At 33.5% G+C, this 19,181-nt stretch overlaps 1 protein-coding gene across 1 annotated transcript in view; it reads right to left on the bottom strand.

Moving 5' to 3' along the window:
• Nucleotides 1–19,181, bottom strand: part of LOC109544355 (cAMP-specific 3',5'-cyclic phosphodiesterase) — a 796,409-nt gene that overhangs the window by 625,964 nt on the left and 151,264 nt on the right. The gene's annotated exons all lie outside the window — the stretch shown is intronic.

Here is a 19,181-nt window from a genome sequence, read left to right as displayed (position 1 = left end):
TAACAAATACAAATACCGTAAAACTTACAGAAAACGCGATATTTGCAAAAAATTCGCAAAAAGATGTTTTTTTCACCTTTCACCTTAGTTATCTATAGCAGCGTCCACACCATCATAAGTTGGTTTTGAGACAAGTTTAAGATGTTAAAATAAAGGTTTATACGAGTTTACAGCTTATAGCTTATTATCTTGAATGCCGAAGTGAAACCACTAATATGACTGGACTAAAATGGCACAGGGCACCAAACATTGAAACAAACAGTATTGTCAGTTCTTGTTTTCTAATCTAATTTATGATGAACCTAATTTTGAAATGCATATTCAACCACCGTTTTCGGGCATTCGCACCTAAATCAGGCACTAAATGTTATATAAGTATGCAATTTACTCGTCCATATACCTATGAATTTTTATAATAAAGAAACACTGGCATAAAACCCTATTTGGCTCCGAATTTTCTTTTCTAAAACTAAAATATGTTAATAGAGTACATTAATTTGACGGTGCTTTCATTAGAACTCAAAGCAACTGCATTGGCAATTTTTTTTGTTTACTTCTCATGTTTAGCAATTTTAAATCATAATGGTGTCTGCTTGTCATAGGAGACAGCCAAAATAACTTCGACAAAGTTCATTACTTATTTAAGGCTGTTACATTATTAACGGCAAGAACTTCGTAGAGGTTAATTGTGATCTGCTAAGTATCAAGCTAAATTATGATTATGCGTGTCCATCCCTGATTTTCAGTTTAAACTTGCTTATGAAAAATTCAACTGATGTTATGTAAACGACGACGATTGTTATTTTAAACGATTTTCATGCAACAAATGTCGTTCAAAGGCAGATTTCACGGTATAAGTAGCATGAGCGGTCATATACTTCAGATGCATTTAAGAAAATACATTTAAGGACGCTGATTGTAGGAAATTTATTTTGAAGTGGTATACGACTATATGAATTTCGACACGCAAACATTGAACATTTGAGTGAATTTTGAAATACCGTTGACGTATTTATTCAAACAGGATGAGAGAATGAGGTAAATACAATTTAAAGGTCACAGTAATTCCCTTAAACGAACCACATATTTTACTTTTACGATGCTTGCTTAGAAAAGATCGGCTAAAATCCAACAAACAGTATTCAAAACAACATTTCAACGCAAATATATTCAGACAATTCAAGGTCAGTTAAAACTTTATTTTAATAATCCTTGTTTAAATGTCCCAGGCAAACAATATCATTCTTTGGCCACCAAAACAAATAAGAATTTTTTCTTCTCCCTGGGTACTAATAATTATTGGGGTCCACTGTATCTGCATCAATCCTAATGACTGTACGATGCAGATGCAAGAACAATTTTGAAAACGATTAAAAGTTGCATATTTTCAAAGCTTTAAGTCAAACTAAGAGCTTTAGAAAAAGCACGAAAACATACATGTGCAAATATATTAAGTCCTTATGCAGTTTAAGAAACCTAAATTTTAAAAAAAGTCTGATAGATGGAATGAAACCCTACTTGTGAAACAAAATTAGTGAAAGGAAATCACGACTTCAATTTTGACTTGATGAATAAAACATTTAAATTTTGTAATCAAACCTGCATTATAATAGGTTTTCAAATAAACAGATTTTACTAAAGTATCGAGAAAATTAACTCAAGTTGATATGAACAGAAGAAACGAAGAAAAAAAGCTTAGACACTTCAAACTGAATTTGTAAATGTGCAAATTGTCACACCAGCACTTACTTAAATGTTTGTCTTTGTCATGGGAAATGTAATCTTCCTGTATGCAGAACGGTAATAACGTATCAGAAATATTTTCTGTAAAACTTTCAGCTTTACAAATTAAAGTAGACAATTAGTGCAATATTTTTTTTCTTTCTGTAATTAATGATTATATAACATTTAATAAATTATACATTTAATATTTTCCATACTTACATGCAACTATCGTTGCTAAGTAAGATTTAATAAATTGAAAGGAATGGGCACACCGAGCTCCAGCTTGAGGTGAAGGATATTTAAGACACAAAAAATAATCCTTAATTTAGCAAATTAAATGGGAGGAATTATCTCTCTCGGCAAATTCAACTAAATGCTTAAATTGGAATCACTTAGCAAATTGAATAACCGCGAATACAAAAAATCAACTCAGGATTACATTAATTCAGACTAAATGTATATCGAGTTAATTTTTCACTTGTCAAGTCAATTTACTTCTATAAAATTTGGGAAATAAAAATATCGAGCTGTAAGTATTCAGGGTTTGCAATATTTACTCGTATACTAAAGTGACATCAAAGCTTCAGTTTATGTTTGGATTAAGGCAGGGCCGGAGAGCAAATGGAGTAAGCAAACAAAAATATTAGGGGTGCCAAAATGTTTAGATGGAAATTATGGATTAATATTTGCCTTTGCTTAAATAATAATATCAATAAAACAATTCAGACAACCCAAGGATGTTGAAAACACTTAAATTTACCTATTTTTTTCAAAACCATGGTTTTGGAGAAACATGTTTTGATTGGTGATACTATAATATATTATTAACTTCTCGCTTCCGTAATATGTTAACTTAAATGCCAAGCAAAGTACATCGGTTTTCATTTCAAATTATTATTAATTTCTGCATACTTAATGGCATTTTCGCAAGATAATTCATCAATTATTAATTATCATCGTCAACCCGAGGAACTTACTGCGTTTTTTTTATGCAACGTAAACCGTCAATTTGTGGATAAAATAGTAAGATTCAGTTCAAAGTAGAAAATAATTACATTTTAATTGATTCTATTCCGAATCAACTTGATCGGATGAAGCTGAACCTATTATTGGTATCAAACATGCCAATTGCACAAAAGTAAGATAAACTAAACGATCTGACGTGAAGCGTAATAATAACACATTTAGTATAGTATAAAATAATTTTTATTTCTATGAAAAACGATTTCGATCACATTGCTCTTTCTACTCTTTTATTTACTATTCAATTCTGAAGACTATAATGGTATATTAGTGTATTTTCTTCATTTTTTTTTGGTGCATTGTCCCAATATTTGGTTACTTACGAATTTATTTTGGTGATGAAGATAAAAGAAGTTTTTTGCGGAACTGTTTTTTGAGGAACTGTTTTTTGATTTAAATAGCTTTCTTGTTCTCCACCAACTTACTCGCGTAGAAAATGTTCGCCTTGTAGAGGCACTGGTGAGATATCTGGATTTAATAGTTATTTTCGTATGCTACCATGTCTGACTTATTTTAATAATCAAACACAATTTAAATACAAAAAATAATTTGAAACAATATTCCATTTTATGGAACTATGTCCTAATGCTGACAACTATTTTGTTCAATTATGGACATTGAAATCTGCAATCTATTTCGTATACAGGAATGTCCTGAACATCCCAAAAAAAAATGTGGCAAAATTCACGTTTCGGGTTTTACACTAGCGCTTTTTAGTCGCCCGTATCTTTTCTCTCCGATATTTTTTAAACACAAAATGTGCACTTGTGAGTGAAGAGATATTGCACATTGAAACCCATAATAAATCTTTGAATTACTCAGGTAACTCAAGTTGGATTTTAACATAAAAGTAATATTAGTATAATAGTATAATTCTGCTTAAATTTTTGATGAAATAAAGCGTTTCAAACATTAAAATTGTGTTAACATTAACTAAGAACTGGTGTCAGATCTGAATGTGAACGATGTTATTGTGAATGTTTTTCGATTTATGTCGTTTCTTGTGGCGTTTCTGGTTTCTATTGGTACCAAATATCTATTCTGAACAAAATCCGTAGGCCCTTATCAGCTTGAGTTTAAGATCAGTATGTGGGCGGGAATTATACATACGGGGTGGTTTTTTAGTGCGATAGAGTCCATTATTTCCGATGGTGTTGAGCTTTCGAACAATAGTTTCATATAAAAGTTGTGACGCACTTATATGATACATAGTGTCTCATTTCTCATTTTTCATTAGCTCATGGAATGCCGCTTGAAACGCTGCATATGCACCGTAAATTGTTTTTTTCTTACTTGCGACGTTGGCAGATTATCTTAAGCTTAAGATACAGCTTATTTAACTCAAAAAGATAAATAACAAGTTGAAAGTAAATGCATACCTACATTTGAGAACTCGCGCTTGCATTTGAAATATGAACTGTAATTTAATCAAGGTGATGATCATTTCGACATTGTACAATAATTGAATCCGAAACTAATTTTCCAGATAGGTCTACGAGCAGGGTAGAGTTGAATAGAGCAGAATTTGTCTCAAAAATAAAGAAAACTAGGACAGAGTTCTATCATTTGATCCTTTTCTCACATTTTTGTTAGTTTTATAATACTTGAGTTTTTAAACATAATCAAATACTTTTCAAATTATTGATGATATATTTTTAGCCAGCAAATTAACAGTTAAAGTAAGTAATGGTTTAAAAATTATATTTATTGACATTAAGGACAATTTTTTTTGGCACTGATCCGTCAAATTGAGATTTTCTGAAACCGCGAAGGAACTTAAAATTACTGCATGTAAAGATATGAAGTTTTATCTGCAGTCTGCTACAAAACTGGGAAATTTTGTTTGAAATTTGAAAAAAACTAAGCATTCCGTGCCCTCATGTTAATGCCAATATTGGGTAAAAGCACCTTCTAGTTCTAGATTTAAGTAGTAGATCTTAGCCCATCGCTAAAATGCAATTATTTTTTGAGCTACAATTTGTTTGAAAATCGGTACTTTCATATCTAAACTAAGAACAGAATGTGTTATTCGAAATAGGGGAGAGCTAGTAAAGCTGGACAAATTGCGCGTGGGAAATGTTTTTTAAAAGCGATGAAATGATCAGTCGTCCTTCCTTAAATGCGTTTGTTTTAATAAAATGACGTCATTTAAGCCACTAAGATTCTACTTTCTATGGGTACCTTGTGCTATCGACTACAATGTAGTGATACATTGATATTATAATGTTAAAAATTAGACGAGCGCAAGTAAATTGAACAGCAATTGTGATAAGTATTGGAAAATCAGGATGAAAGCTTGCAATTCCCAGAGTAACAACACTATTCGCATTGAAACTCCACAGAACGTTGTAGTTTCGAGGAAATTTAACATTTAAAATTTATTTCCTGCAAAACAATCAAATTTTGAGAGCAAATGTTAGGCAATCGTATCGAAAGCAACAAAAAACAGCTTAAGCCATTTTGGAGAGCAAGAAATGAAATCATATCAAGTTTCATCATAATATCATTTTTTTCTAATTCAATAAATAAGTTCGAAAGCAGTACTTAAATGTGGAAAATAATTTCCCATTAACCATTTCATTATTTCTCATTCCTAATAAAAATATCTACCCACATTATTTCTATTATATCGTTTTTATACATACAAAAGAAGATAAACATTTTAAAAATTTCATAACACATGTTTTTAATTCCATTTACGCAAAAATTTGGAAATTCGATAATAAAAAAATTTGAGGAAAAAACGGTGTGCCATAATACAGAAAAGTATATAAAAATCATAAAGTATCAAAAATGTATAGTTGTTTCTTCATATCTCAGCTTAGATAGTAATCACCGTGTATATTTCTATTAATCAATTTTACTTAAATAATTGAAACGTTTTATTCGGTGCAGTAAAGATTAATAAAAATAATAAGATATTAAGTCTGGCTGCACTATTTTCATATGGAATTTCTGTTGGTACGTCTTGTAGATAATTATATAACGTTCTCGCCTATTTCCGCGTACTTCCAGTTCAATCCAAAAGCCAGGAACATTTCTAAAGCTACTCGCATTTTTCAAGCGCTACATCCCGACTTGAAAAAATTATTGCCAACCCAGTTGCTTGATATGTCCCAAAGTTTTTAAGTTGAAAAGAAAATTCAGGAGCTTAACCAGTGAATAAACTAATTGAATTAATCTGACTCTTCCAATTGAAATACTTAAGTTCAAACTTGCCTGAGTAGGTACAGGATATACCAGCTACAGCAACTGGGGGAAAGCCCTTTAAATATTCCACTATGCCAAAATTCCTTAGTGCTCGCTAATCTTTCACATTTGTTAAAAGTCTACCCGAACAAATCTCACTGCCACTTGCCGAATTTCTTAAAACTGTAACTCACTATCTACATTCAAATAGAAATTATAAAAAAATAAACTACAAATAACTGATTAGACAAAAACATTCATACATTCACTCAGAAGCAACTCATTGTCTGAGTAGCACATCGACATTTCACCGTCACAAAACAAAAGAAATGTGAGAACAATATAAAAAATTATAATAAAATCCACGTGCTAACGGCAAAATTGGCAAATCCTGCACTAAAACCTCGTCGAACGGTTGCAGGATACTGCGAATGGAACGCAGCTGGCGAGGACACGTTGTTCATGAACGAGCGTACACCAGCAGCAACCGAGTTCATACGGGAATCCCCGAAAAGGACTGCAGGAATTATTGGATGGATAGGTTACGTAATCGGTTTCAAAGAGTTCAACGATTTAATGCGTTATCTCAAATTTCATGCACATCCGGGCTTCTCTATATCAGTTATAAAGCAGTTTGCAGTGCCTTTGGTTGTACGTTATGATTATTTGAGAAAATTCGTACTTTTTACAGGGTGACAATTTGAAAACTTGCAACTGGTGCATCTGATGAACAAAATTAATCAGCTTTACCCCCCCCCCTCCATGTATTTAGGTTCTTGCTGCCCTAGACCTACCCCTTCTACCTATTAAAATCTGTGTTTTGGTGTTTTCTAAAATATTGTAAAAAAAATGTACAATAATGTTTGAATAATTTTAAATTTTATTAAATTAAATTTAATAATTTTATGAAATTATAATTTTTGAAGCCAAATGTACAGCATAACTGAACGTGTAGAAATGACACGTATTTACGGTTCTGAGCAGCTACGACTTTTAAGGAAAGATATGCGGGCAAACATTTAAGCAATGAATACGTCCGACAGCAACTTGCTCAATTTCAACTTATTGGTTCTGTTGCAAATAGGTAAATAAATGCACCAAAACTGCTTCAAGAAGCTGCTCAAGTTACATTCTTCTTCTTCTTCTTCTTCTTCAATTGCCCTATCCCTTTTGTACCTAAGCTATTAATAAGGTGATTCGAATTTTATTAGCAGCTTCTCCAAACCATTGGATCGGTGCCAGACCAAACCACTTCCTAAAATTTTGCATCCACGAGTTTCTTCTTCTACCTGGACTTCTACTACCGTCCACCTTGCCCTGAAGTATAAGTTGCTGAAGGCGATATTTGCGTCTCATCAGATGGCCAAAGTATTCCAGTTTCTATTTCTTTATCATAATGTGATTTCTTGTTGTTCTCATCACTTTTTAGTGGTAGTGAGATGTTTCTTCCGGTAAATATGTTTTTCATTCTAACAAAAGTTGTTACTGCCTTCTCAATCCTGGATTTGATTTATACGATCATGTTCCATTGACTGTAAACAATTCAACGTGCTCTATGTGTGTTTGGTTTAGTGTAAGTCTTCCTATTGGTACTCGATATTTACTAATGCACATCCACTTTGGCTTTGAGATATTTAGTTTTAGTCCGAATGGGGTTGTTGCACATTTTTTCCTTTCATAAAATTGATTATTGACGAACAAATAAGGGCCCTACATTTTTTTTCCCATTCTGTCTAGTCGTAACAATGCTATCAGTGGTCAAAGGTTAAACTTACGCAAAGCGCGCCGAAACGACGACTTTTGGCTGATTGTAATGTGACGTCACGAAGCATGATTCTGCTCCGCCACATGCTCTAATGTTAATATTGTGTGTTGGTTTGCTTGTTTCTCAGTTATTGAAAGTAAAATGGCGTAAAGTACTGTTTGGTGCCACACGTACACAAAGTGCCATTGAACGAAAAGAATGGAAATTGTGGTTGAAACAGCGCGGCGAAACTGCACCGATCTTTCTGCAAAAAGTAACATTTAGGCCTGGGAGGATCGATCATTTCGATGTAAGTTCGCATAAGCAATAATATTTATAGGGTTCTTAACCCTGTGTGTTCCTTAGATTTAGGTTTCACCTTTGTTTCATTATGTGCATTTTATTTCACAGCTTGAAACATTTTATGGAGTGGAAAATGATAGGAGTACAGAAAAGAATGAAAAAAGATTTTGTTCCACATACATTTGCGTGCCAAAAAGACAGAAAACTAAGTAATGACGCTCCTGTACGAGCCGTAGTTTTTGAAACGTAATAGACCTAGCATTATGAATGGCGCTTTAGACGCTTTAGATGGAAGATTATACCTGCGTATAAATAAAGCTTTATTTAAAATTCAGCTACTTAGAGATACTACAAAATGGGATTTTATAATATTTATCTAGTTCTTCAAAAAATTCGCCTTGACAAAACTTTTGCTGAACTAGGTGATAATTTTGAATTTTCTGCTAGAACAACGAGTAGAACTTTTGCAAAATCCCTTCTATTAATTAGCGAGATGTTAAAGACTTTGATAGTCTGGATGCAACCTAATAAAGTTAAAAAACGTGTACCTTTTCCTGCACATTATATAAAAGTTTACGCCATAATCCATTGATTATAAATTAAAAGATCATCAGCATCAGATTAATCAGAAGCCGGAAGATCCAGTCAAACAAGCTCTAACATGGTCAGATTACAAGAAAGGTAATACCATAAAATATCGATATCGTCAACCACTTAAATGTTAATGTCTTTAATTGACGTTAATGATGCTTAGCTTGCTCCTATGCAATATGCAAGTGTACATTCTGCTGGTTATTTGCATACAACTTGCGTAGCCACCCTACACCACAGTCAGGTAAACAACGTTCTTGCGTGACGTCATTTTACAAGCAAATCTGGTAACTTCCGCCAACTTTTGTTGATATTAAATTTTTGTTTTGAAATTTGCTTTAGGCATTCTTCTAAACGACTCTCACGCTATGTTGGGGAGGTTTTAACCAAAAAAACATTTTGTGCAACGACCCTATTCCTCGGATATATGATGTTGTATATCGGTTATGATGGCAGTGTCGTTCGCGTATCTAATGTTATTGATAAGTTCTCCATTCATCTTTATTCCGCCTGTGGCATCATGAAGCACCTCGTCAAAGATCGCTGGTGAGTATAAATTGAAAAGCGTACGCGATATTACGCATCCTTGACGGATTCTTTTTTTGATTTGAGTGTCTTCCTTTCTTCTTTTCAATTGTTATAATTATATTGTGGCTTGGAGGCCTTCGAAAAGACGATGAAACACATATATATACATCTGGGTTCATGTCTATGCACCTCTGTATAAGCACCTGTAAGGCGAAAATCGCCTCTATGGTGCCGAAGCAAGCCTCCTCTAAAGCCAAATTAGGTCTCGGTCATCCTTGATTCACATTTTGCATATATGCATATATACGGTTATGGATGACTTTGGTAAATATTTTTTTACGATGTTTATTAAACTAACCAGTCTATATTGGTCCCAAGTTCTTGCTCGTGGGTGCTTGGGGATGGTGATAAATACTAAGTTGGTCCATTCGTGAGGCAATTCCCCGCAGTCATATATCTTTTTAAACAGTGGTATCAGAATGTTCATGAGTTACCAGTCCGTCTAATTTATTAGTTTAATAATCTCGCGTGATTGTCGTCTGGGCCTGGTGCTTTATTGCTTTTTATGGATAGAGTTACTTTGTCGATCTCTTCTTTTGTGATAGGGTGACCTGACATTTTTTCTTTAGGATTTATGCAAATTTCTTAACGTTCGTCATAAAAGAATCACTCTATATATAATTTCCAGAATATTAGTAGCTCCGAGGTATCAGCTTTTATTTTTCTTTATCTACTATGTATTGTAGTGCCTTGCTTCGTTGTGTCGTTATGTCTTTAATTTGTTTGTACAAGTTGTGTGTGATAGTCATACTCCTTCGAGTTTCTTTACACCTCCCTCCCAGCCATTTCTCCTTGGCTTCATTTACATTCATACAGCCTAAATCATAAGCACAAATAATAAGTCTAATAATAAGAAAACAGTTCATTCGTATCTCGCATCTAATAAAGATATTTGAAATGTGCCCTAAGGTGATACCCCTAAGGTGATACAAATGAACAGGTTGGAGGCATTCGAGCTATGGTTATACCACAGAATGTTGAAGATAAATTGGACCTATAGAATAACGAATGTGGAAGTCAAGAGGAGAATAAGAAAGGATAGAGAGATTGTCCATACTGTAAAAAAACGCAATCTGCGATATTTGTAACATGTGATGAGGGGAGAACAATGCCATTTACTGCGACTCATAATGCAAGGAAAAATAGAGGGACGGAGAAGTCTGGGGAGAAGACGCCATTTTTGGTTGCGAACTTTTCTAGACTGCTTCAACTGCACGAGAAATCAGCTATTCCGATCAGTTGTAGCACGAATACGTATATCCTTGACGAAGAAGTATTTCAAATTAAGCAAAAACTTTAGTCAGACTTCTATGTTACTAGTTCAAAGTACCCCGCATCAGGCTATATGCATAATCACCATCTTTTAATGAAAATTCTGTTTATTGAACGACACTGCATTTGGCTTTGCTGACACTGCTTTGTCGTAGCTCTTGTCTAGCGAGCGTCGGCGGGCTGTAAGAAAACTGTTTTCAGAGACCCCCAGTAAAAAAATCGAGTATCTAAAATCATAAAATAGATCTATCTATCTTTTTGCACTGTTCTAGCGTTTCAACTCAAAATTACTCCTACATATAACTCCCACATGTTCCAATACTTCTCATTTGCAAATGACGTAGCGATGTAATTAGTACTGCTAACCAAAGTCAACAAGTTTTCGATTAGCTAATGACATGTTGGGTATAATTTATTTAGAATATGGGGGCTTATTACAACGATCTGTTTTATTAAATTTTAGGCCGAAGAAATGTGAAAGACACAAATTAGGACCGCAATGTCTGACAATTATGGCTATCAATGGTTAAAACTGAATTATTATTAAGGCAATCCTACTATGTGGTTGAAGAAAAGGTTTCATATTGACTTTATTACTACTATCTGTAATTAAATAAACGCAGAAGCCAATTTATATTTCAGTGATTCACTTCTGATGTAGTATGCATATCTAAGAGGTCCCTTTAAAGAATTTAATTTAGATATTATTTGTACGTGAAAGAGTTTCTGAAATGTATACGGCAAAACGAGATTACGAGTTTCATTTGCATCCCTGAAGTTTTTATAAATTTATTTATTTTTCATTAATGTGAATGTCCCGCGGGATGATATTTTATGTAAGCGATTCCGCTTCCACGTGAAATATCCACGTGCTTTGGTACGATCGATCTTAACTGTGCTTTTTTATGCAATACTTGTACATTTATGCCCTATTCTGAAAATGCTATATGGGTTTTAAGACCTACTCAAAAAAGAAATTTTGTTATGGTCAGATTACCAAGTTGCCCAGAAAGGTCTTTTATAACATGCTTAAATAACAAGCTGAACAACAATGAACTTCACAATTTACATATTTGGCTGGCTCTGTCAGACTAAACTAAGTTTCATGCAAAAAATGTGAATTTTGTTTATTTCGAAAGATATTAAGGTTAACTACTAAATGTGTTAAAAGCGTTCAAATCACTATCAATGAAAAACACTCGAGAATACAAATGTATGGACAGTTTAAACATGCAACTTAAATTTCCAGGCGCAATGGACCATGTAATGAGGAAATCCTCAAAAAATATGTTCCTTATCTGGAGTGAGCAAGTAGTTGTGCTTGCACACAAAATTATCATTTTACAACGCCATTGCACTTCCCCATTGCAGTTCTGTTCAACGTTGCTATTTAATTTGCCTCAGTATTAGATAAATCAGCTAGAGAGCGTGCAGAATAGAGTTGTGAGGGTTATTTTGAAACGTTACTGTTATACGTCTCTTAAAATCAACTTGGATTTTTTAAATATCTGTCAGTCAAGGAATTCTCTTCAATGTGAATGAGTTTATATTTAAATTAAACGAAATGTATTACCTACACAGTTGTGTGAAATGCTTAGGCTTATTAAATAGGAACAGGGTGTTTCATATTAGTTGAAACACCCTCTAGATTGTTTAATTCAAAAAGTTGTGAAAAGTGGTAAAAACTAAAGTGGTTCATTACAGCACAAATCTTTCATATTTTTATAACAGTAATACATTTAGACAATACATAATCTACCGGGGTGTTCACTTACGAAACAGAACCCTGTCCACACTTATTCCACAATAAATTTTGCAAGGTTTATATTGCTGGATAGATGTAAAACAGTGTTCTACTTTGTTTTAAATATACAGGGTGTTTGGTACGTATATGCATATCTTGCAGGGGTGATAGTGCAAGTAATTTTGGATATGTTTCATTAATATGTATACCGCGTTCCGAATATGCTTATTTTCCGATCTATAGGGTGATAAAGTTTTAATTTTAACAATGTTTCTTATTAACATTGCGGAGACCGCCTGGAATATTTAAACTTACTTTTACAGGCTTAGGCTCTTAACAGCAATACATGTTTTGTGATAAAAATTTAGTTTCTTGCTTTTCCAGTGGCGTGGGCACGACTGTAGATAATTTTAAATAAAAAAATTTTACATCACTAATTTATTAACCAATAGACCTGATGATTCAAAATTTGTTCAATTCAGAAGAGAAAAGGTATCTTGACTTTCCTACTACTTCACAACCTATATATTTTATCGACGTCCCGCTTTCGAGTAAATAAATTTAAATCCTTTTATTGTATGTATATTAATCAAGTTGTAATTAAGTAGGATTTAGCATAAGAACAAAAATTGTGCACTTAGATTGTAACAATTTTATTACAAAAAAAACGCAAAAAGAAGTTACCCAGACATTCGAAATGACAGCAATTATTAAATTTTTCATTCAATGACCATAACTAGTGCAGATCCACTTTTTAAGTAAAAAGCCGATTACGCTCGGCAAGGAATCGATTAATTTTTTTTTACTCAAACACGGTTCGTTGCAACCTTTATATGAAAATAGGAACGTATATCAACTTAACGCCCGTTAAGACACTTTCATTTGTCTAAATTATTTGATATTGGTTGATGTGGTTAGTTTTATCTTGAAACATTTAAGAAAATTATTTGCTTATTGCATTCTTCTATATATTTTTTCTAGCAGCGATACTAATAAGTCTTAGTTCTTATTATTTTACTGCTAATATCTTATTGCTAAATTATCATCTATCGTACTGCTTAAGTATTTTTAATTATCTTACTTCTAATTAATACTTGAGTTTTATTGCTGACTAGCTATTTTAGTCACAGATTAGTTGAAAACACCCATGTCGTATCCCCCCCACCCATGAAATATTGCTGATGTATCTAATTAAGAGTTCATTATATCCCCAGTAGATCCAAAAAACTCCACAGGAAAATTGGGAAAGCGGTATGTATCGCAAATGTGGAAGTATGTGTCGAATTTCTCGTATTTACTAGACATTGTGCATATCAATAAAACCTAATTTTTGTTTTGCTGTTGTTGGACGTTTTATTTTTCTAAACCCTGCCTCAAGCGCACAACCTGTGGGGTACAACGGACTAATATTTCATTGGGTACAAACTGTGAAGTTCTCGACTCGTTTTACCAAATTTTCAATTAAGTAAATCCCCTTTCAAATTTTGGAGTATCTACTTGCCTTTCCTGGAAAGCTGCAAAAGCTTCTGCTACTAATGCTGTGCGGGGCAAATATAAAAAAACAATACATAAAATTAATGTTTTTGTATAAACACTGATCTTGAAGATAATGTTTCTACATTTTGGCTTCGTAGTTTTCGTAAATTGAATAAAGTATATCAGAGAAAATTGTAAAAAAAATAAACTTTCTCCATGAACTGATTTTTTTTTAAATATGTCTCTCGTATTCGGACCGTGAGAAAAAAAAGTGTAAGTAAATAAGTAGTTTTGATAGAGTAAATCAACATTCTTTTAACTGTTTAACATAAGATGACTTAAATGAAAACTCCCCATACCTCAAATAAAACAAGGAAAAAAGTCTGATTAAATCTTGAATAGCGTATTCCTTTCATTAAAATGCCAAATAAAGTTTCCCTTCTGGCGCCAGATTACGACATATATCCACATAATCCATTCATAAACAGCCCTGAAACTCCTAATTTGCCCTTGTTCAAGGTAGGAAGTTAATCTTTGGAAGCTAACGACCATCCTGTCCCCAGGCAGGATCCCAAATCAGAAAATGCCGTGTTGGATTAAGGTAAAGGGACCAAAAGGATATTTATGTACCACATGAAAGGGAATTCACAATATTTTAATGGCATCTTTTTCTAAGTCTATAAGGCATCGGCTCCAAAAGGTGCATCAAAAAATTTCAGAAGCAGAGTTTCAAGAGGTAGCTCCTAATGTCAACTGAGTTGTGCTTTAAGCAAGCTTTGATGCATAAGACTACACAGCAATTGATGTAGGGTGACAGCAGGTAGTTACACACAAATTATTACTGAATACCACGACCTTATTGGATCAATCCAATTAATAAAGATGATTGAAATTATTAGCTTGTATGTACACATTGTTGCTTGTATGTACACATCATAATATATGCACATGTATGTAAAACTGAAAATCGGCATTTGTTTGTAAATAATGGTTTATAGCAGGCACATTTTCGAACTGAGGAAATTAGTTGAGCAGAAAATTTTACATCTATATACGAAATCTGGAATGCATAACGTAAAAGTTCTAAAACACACATTAACATAAAATATAAACTTTGGCGATAAAGGTGGACAAAGGTTATTGCAGTTTACCTCTCATATGTGTATTGTATTGTACTCTTACATTACCATTTTTGGCGTCGATAAGCTCCAAAGCAAAATCTCTTTGCCAAACCGGATGTCAACACCAGATTTAAGACAGGAATTATAGGTATATCGATGTAATGTCAGATCGCAAAATATATATGAGACGAACAACAGCTTCTCAATTACAACGGGGGGCGATTACTTAGGTAAAATGTTTTCCTGAATCAAAAAGGGCATATATTAATTCATTCTATTTTAATCTAGCACACCCTTTAAGTAAATAGTATATTTACGTACAGCTTGTAAAAGGAAACTTATAAATCCTGTGTTTGGCAAATTTTGTGCAGCATTATATTTGCAATTCAACAACATTGAATTAACTATCAAGTACACGCAAACGCTATTAGCTTCCATCGTGAAGCCAAATTTGAACTTTCAAATCGATTAAGGGTTGGCCTAATCAATTATATGAAATCTTCGCGTGATACTCAGTCACAGCGATCCGTAAAAGCTGTTTCCACCTTTGAACTATATAATAGGCCAAGGCTGAGTGTAGCTTTCCACTGTGGAAACAGTCACACCTATACGATTGCCCCAAAGGCAAAATACATTAACATCCAATGGATTGATTTGTTGGCTGAAAGCAATATTTTCCTTCGTTAACACCTCTTCTTTAATTAGAATCCATTATAATTGCTTAACATTAATTAATAAATTATTTTCGTGGGATTAAGTAACTTATTTATTTCAAACTCACAACGTGCTTATTTTCTAAAAGTTTCGGTATTTTGCACCATTCTCAGTTAGTTTACAATCGGGTAGCTAGTTATTGCTAAGATAGGTTTGTGACTGGCTGCAATTAATTGTAGGTTTTACGTTTGCTCTAGTTCTCAGTATTTTAGACACACCTCGAATTTATGTTTATAAATAAAAATGCATTTGTCATTAACTCGAAACAAGTTAGTGCCTGTGTAATCTCCTACTTATCCACTTTTATCGAGCAGTTTCTCGTATTTGGATAATTAACTCCTGCTCAATTTGTACCAGCGTTCAGTAATCCATTGGTTTATTGTGCCCTTGTGCTCTRTGCATCTTACATACGTGGTACGAATGTAGCCYTTCATCGGTATTCATTTTGTGCTTGGGAAAGTATTTGTGCTATGMGTACYTWTGGAAGGCTCTGATGCAAGTATGCCGAAYACTTGTCTGGAACTCGAACATCTATTGTCGTCCACTAYCTTCCACGAACCACTCTCGTCGTCCTTTGTTGGCGTGAGGTCTTACAACTTCTAYTATCTTACTATGGCATTTCTCAAGAACTAAACGYATCTCCGCAAATTCGTGAAAGGAGCTTCAAAGTAAGTCGCATGTAGATAAATTATTGCTATTATTGACAAAGTTATTATTGACAGACTATCTATCTGTAACTAATTGTTATGGCAAAAAACATCATTACCGCTTTGACTTTTCATCAATAAATTGTAGAAGAGAACTATTTTAATATCAAAAATTTTCGTAATTTGTAGCAAAGATCGTAATTAAACATGGAAAAATTTCAAAATAATGCATAATGAGAAAGTTGGATATCTATTTTCAACTGTTAATATCTTCCAGAAATTATTGAAAAAACAATGTCAATATTTTTCTAGTACTCTATAAGGAAGCCCCTATTACCCCTTAAAAGGAATGACACCAATTTCGAATTACCCTGTATGACAATAGATATCTTCTTTCTAATCAGATAATTTTTCTTGCGATAATACGAGGTTTCATACGTGTAAAACGACAATCCAGTAAAGATTTTTGAGGCTTCTTAAAGAGTTAAAGAGGTTTGGAAAACAAAGACGTTGGCTGCAATTATTTAGTATTATTCTGTAATCTCGGACAAACCGTTTGGAAATTTTTGCGTCCCATTACACTGAAATGTGGTCAAGCATCGTCGGTCGAGAATGTGCCACATTTGATTTCCTAATATTATTAGAATATTCCCAAGCAGAAAAATTGTGGAAACACTGTCGTTTCAAGTCGTCTTAGCAGAGAGAATGGCCCAAAAAAAGCAGTTACCAATGATTGCTGGAGCTAAAAATGCACATTTATGACGGCAATGGATTTTCATTTAGCAATATTTATTGCAATAAAGTTTAGCGTTTAGTTTTTTGAAAAATTTGCATATTTATTGACACGGGTGCATGACTTAAATCGATTGTTTTAAAATTGTACATATAACGGATAATATAACATGCATTTGAATCTGGTTATAGGACTACCACGGACAAAAATTCGCACGCTTTGAGATATATCGGGCAATTAATTTCTTTGATTTTGTAATATACATAGTATAAATGTTTCAAAGAAATTCTCGAAACCATCTGATGACAAATATTAAAAAAGATCATTAGCAAATCATTTTCATTTTCAAGTTTAACTTAGGACGTATCTTCTGCTGATCATATAATTAGCATTTTCAGCAAGACAAAGGTGAATATTCAAGAAGGTATTAATCCAGTGAACGCAATTGGAATAACTCTGTTGATATACAGGGTGGTTCTTTTTTTAACTTAAAACGCTTAAATATTTCGGAAACGAGTGATCCGAGGAAAAAATGTTTCAAATAAAAAGTTAATATCGGGAAGGGGAAGTTTATTCGTGTCAGAAAAACAACGCCTACTTCTACCTTGTAGGCTAGGTAGGGGTCAACTTGAGAATTTCAAATGGTAACCACAACATTTTATTGAAGATTCGATTAGTACATCAAAAACTGGAAATGATTTATCTAAAACATTTTCTTCGATTTTGACAAGTGGCGCTGTAATCCATCAATTACCATTTTTTTTGCTTTAGATCTGCTAAACTATCTGTTATTTAATTGATATAGTTTCAATAAACAAATAGATGTTTTGTTGATTTGGAGGTGCATATTTGATTTTTATCATCAAACGTGCTATTGGTCACACTAAAATTTTAAGCGTTTCAATCAAATAATAGTTCAGCAGATTTTTTTTTGCTAAAGCAAAAAATTGATAATTTATGGATTACAGCGCCACCTGCCAAAATCGAAGAAAATGTTTGACAAATTATTCTCAGTTTTTGACGTACTATTCGAATCTTCAATAAAATGTTTTGGTTACTATTTGAAATTCGCAAGTTGACCCCTGCCTAGCCTACAAGGTCGAAGTAGGCGTTGTTTTGCTGACAACTTCCCCCTCCCAGATATTAACTTCTTATTTGCAACATTTTGTCCTCGGATCACTTGTTTCCGAAATATTTAGGCCTTTCAAGATAAAAAGACCACCCTGTATACTCCTGACTTGCTTTACATTGCTGCCCGCGAGACCACAGGTGTAATGCATTTTCGTCATTTCTCTATTTGAATAATTATTATTCATCATTCCCAGCATGACATTTGGATTATGGCTACATTTTCGGTGCCATTTGGCATTTGAGACCACACGTAACACCTGCATTTCTGCTTTTAAAACCGATTTTTGAAAAGGTATTGGTGCAGCGGATTCTGGCGAAAAGTTATGCCATTTTATTTAGTTGAAAGAATTGTAATTTCAGTTTTTCCACCTGTTTTAGCATTTGATTACAATTAATCGCAAATATCCAGCAACTGTTCGGACATACTCGTTTCGCCATGAAATTACAATAAATTTACACACAAACATATACAGGGTGATTCAAAATTGGCGTCATTAGTTTTTAGAGGTAATAGGGCCTCACTTAGAGTACGAGAAACACATTGAAACATTTGAGTTTCAGGAATTGAGACCTCACTGTGGTTGCGGCCACGTATCAGAAATACGCATAATTTTATTTTGTCTTAAAGCATTGTCAAATTACTCAGAAATGTCTACATTTTACTGACTTGAACCAGAGAAAAACTAGTCTATTAGAGGTAAGAACGAATTTGTTCGAAACGCAGAAGATTGTCAGAACTAGCCAAGTAAGACACTTCTACAATAAAAGCTTCTACAATAAAAGATCAAATTTTTGATCGATGTTTGATCAATCAAAACTCGACTGAGACTTGGAGGTGAGATCAGTGCTAGTATTAGCTTAAAAATAGATTCAGAAGCATATTTAACGCTATGATTGACCGTTGTGTACCATTAGCGGCAGACTCGGGCCTCTGTCTGTTAATAATAGATTTGGAGACTTTTCATATATGCGTCATACGTTAAGTATATGCTTCAGTGTTTAAAGCCTAGAAATATTTTTCTTATTATTGTTTGTATCTTTTGATATATTCGTGCTCAATTCTTAAGTCGCTGTCAGTAAACAGGGGTTTACACATCTCAATTTCATAAATTGCATCGAATTTCTCCAATCTGGATAGTTTGGTTGAAGTCGCATTGGACACTTTCAGTCAATAGAAATT

The sequence above is a fragment of the Dendroctonus ponderosae genome, unplaced genomic scaffold, assembly GCF_020466585.1.
Source record: "Dendroctonus ponderosae isolate FM_Combo_2020 unplaced genomic scaffold, Dpon_F_20191213v2 Dpon_F_20191213_5, whole genome shotgun sequence".
Lineage (NCBI taxonomy): Eukaryota > Metazoa > Arthropoda > Insecta > Coleoptera > Curculionidae > Dendroctonus > Dendroctonus ponderosae.
The sequence above is the reverse complement of the archived record's forward strand: the minus strand, read 5'-3'. Positions and strand labels throughout refer to the sequence as shown.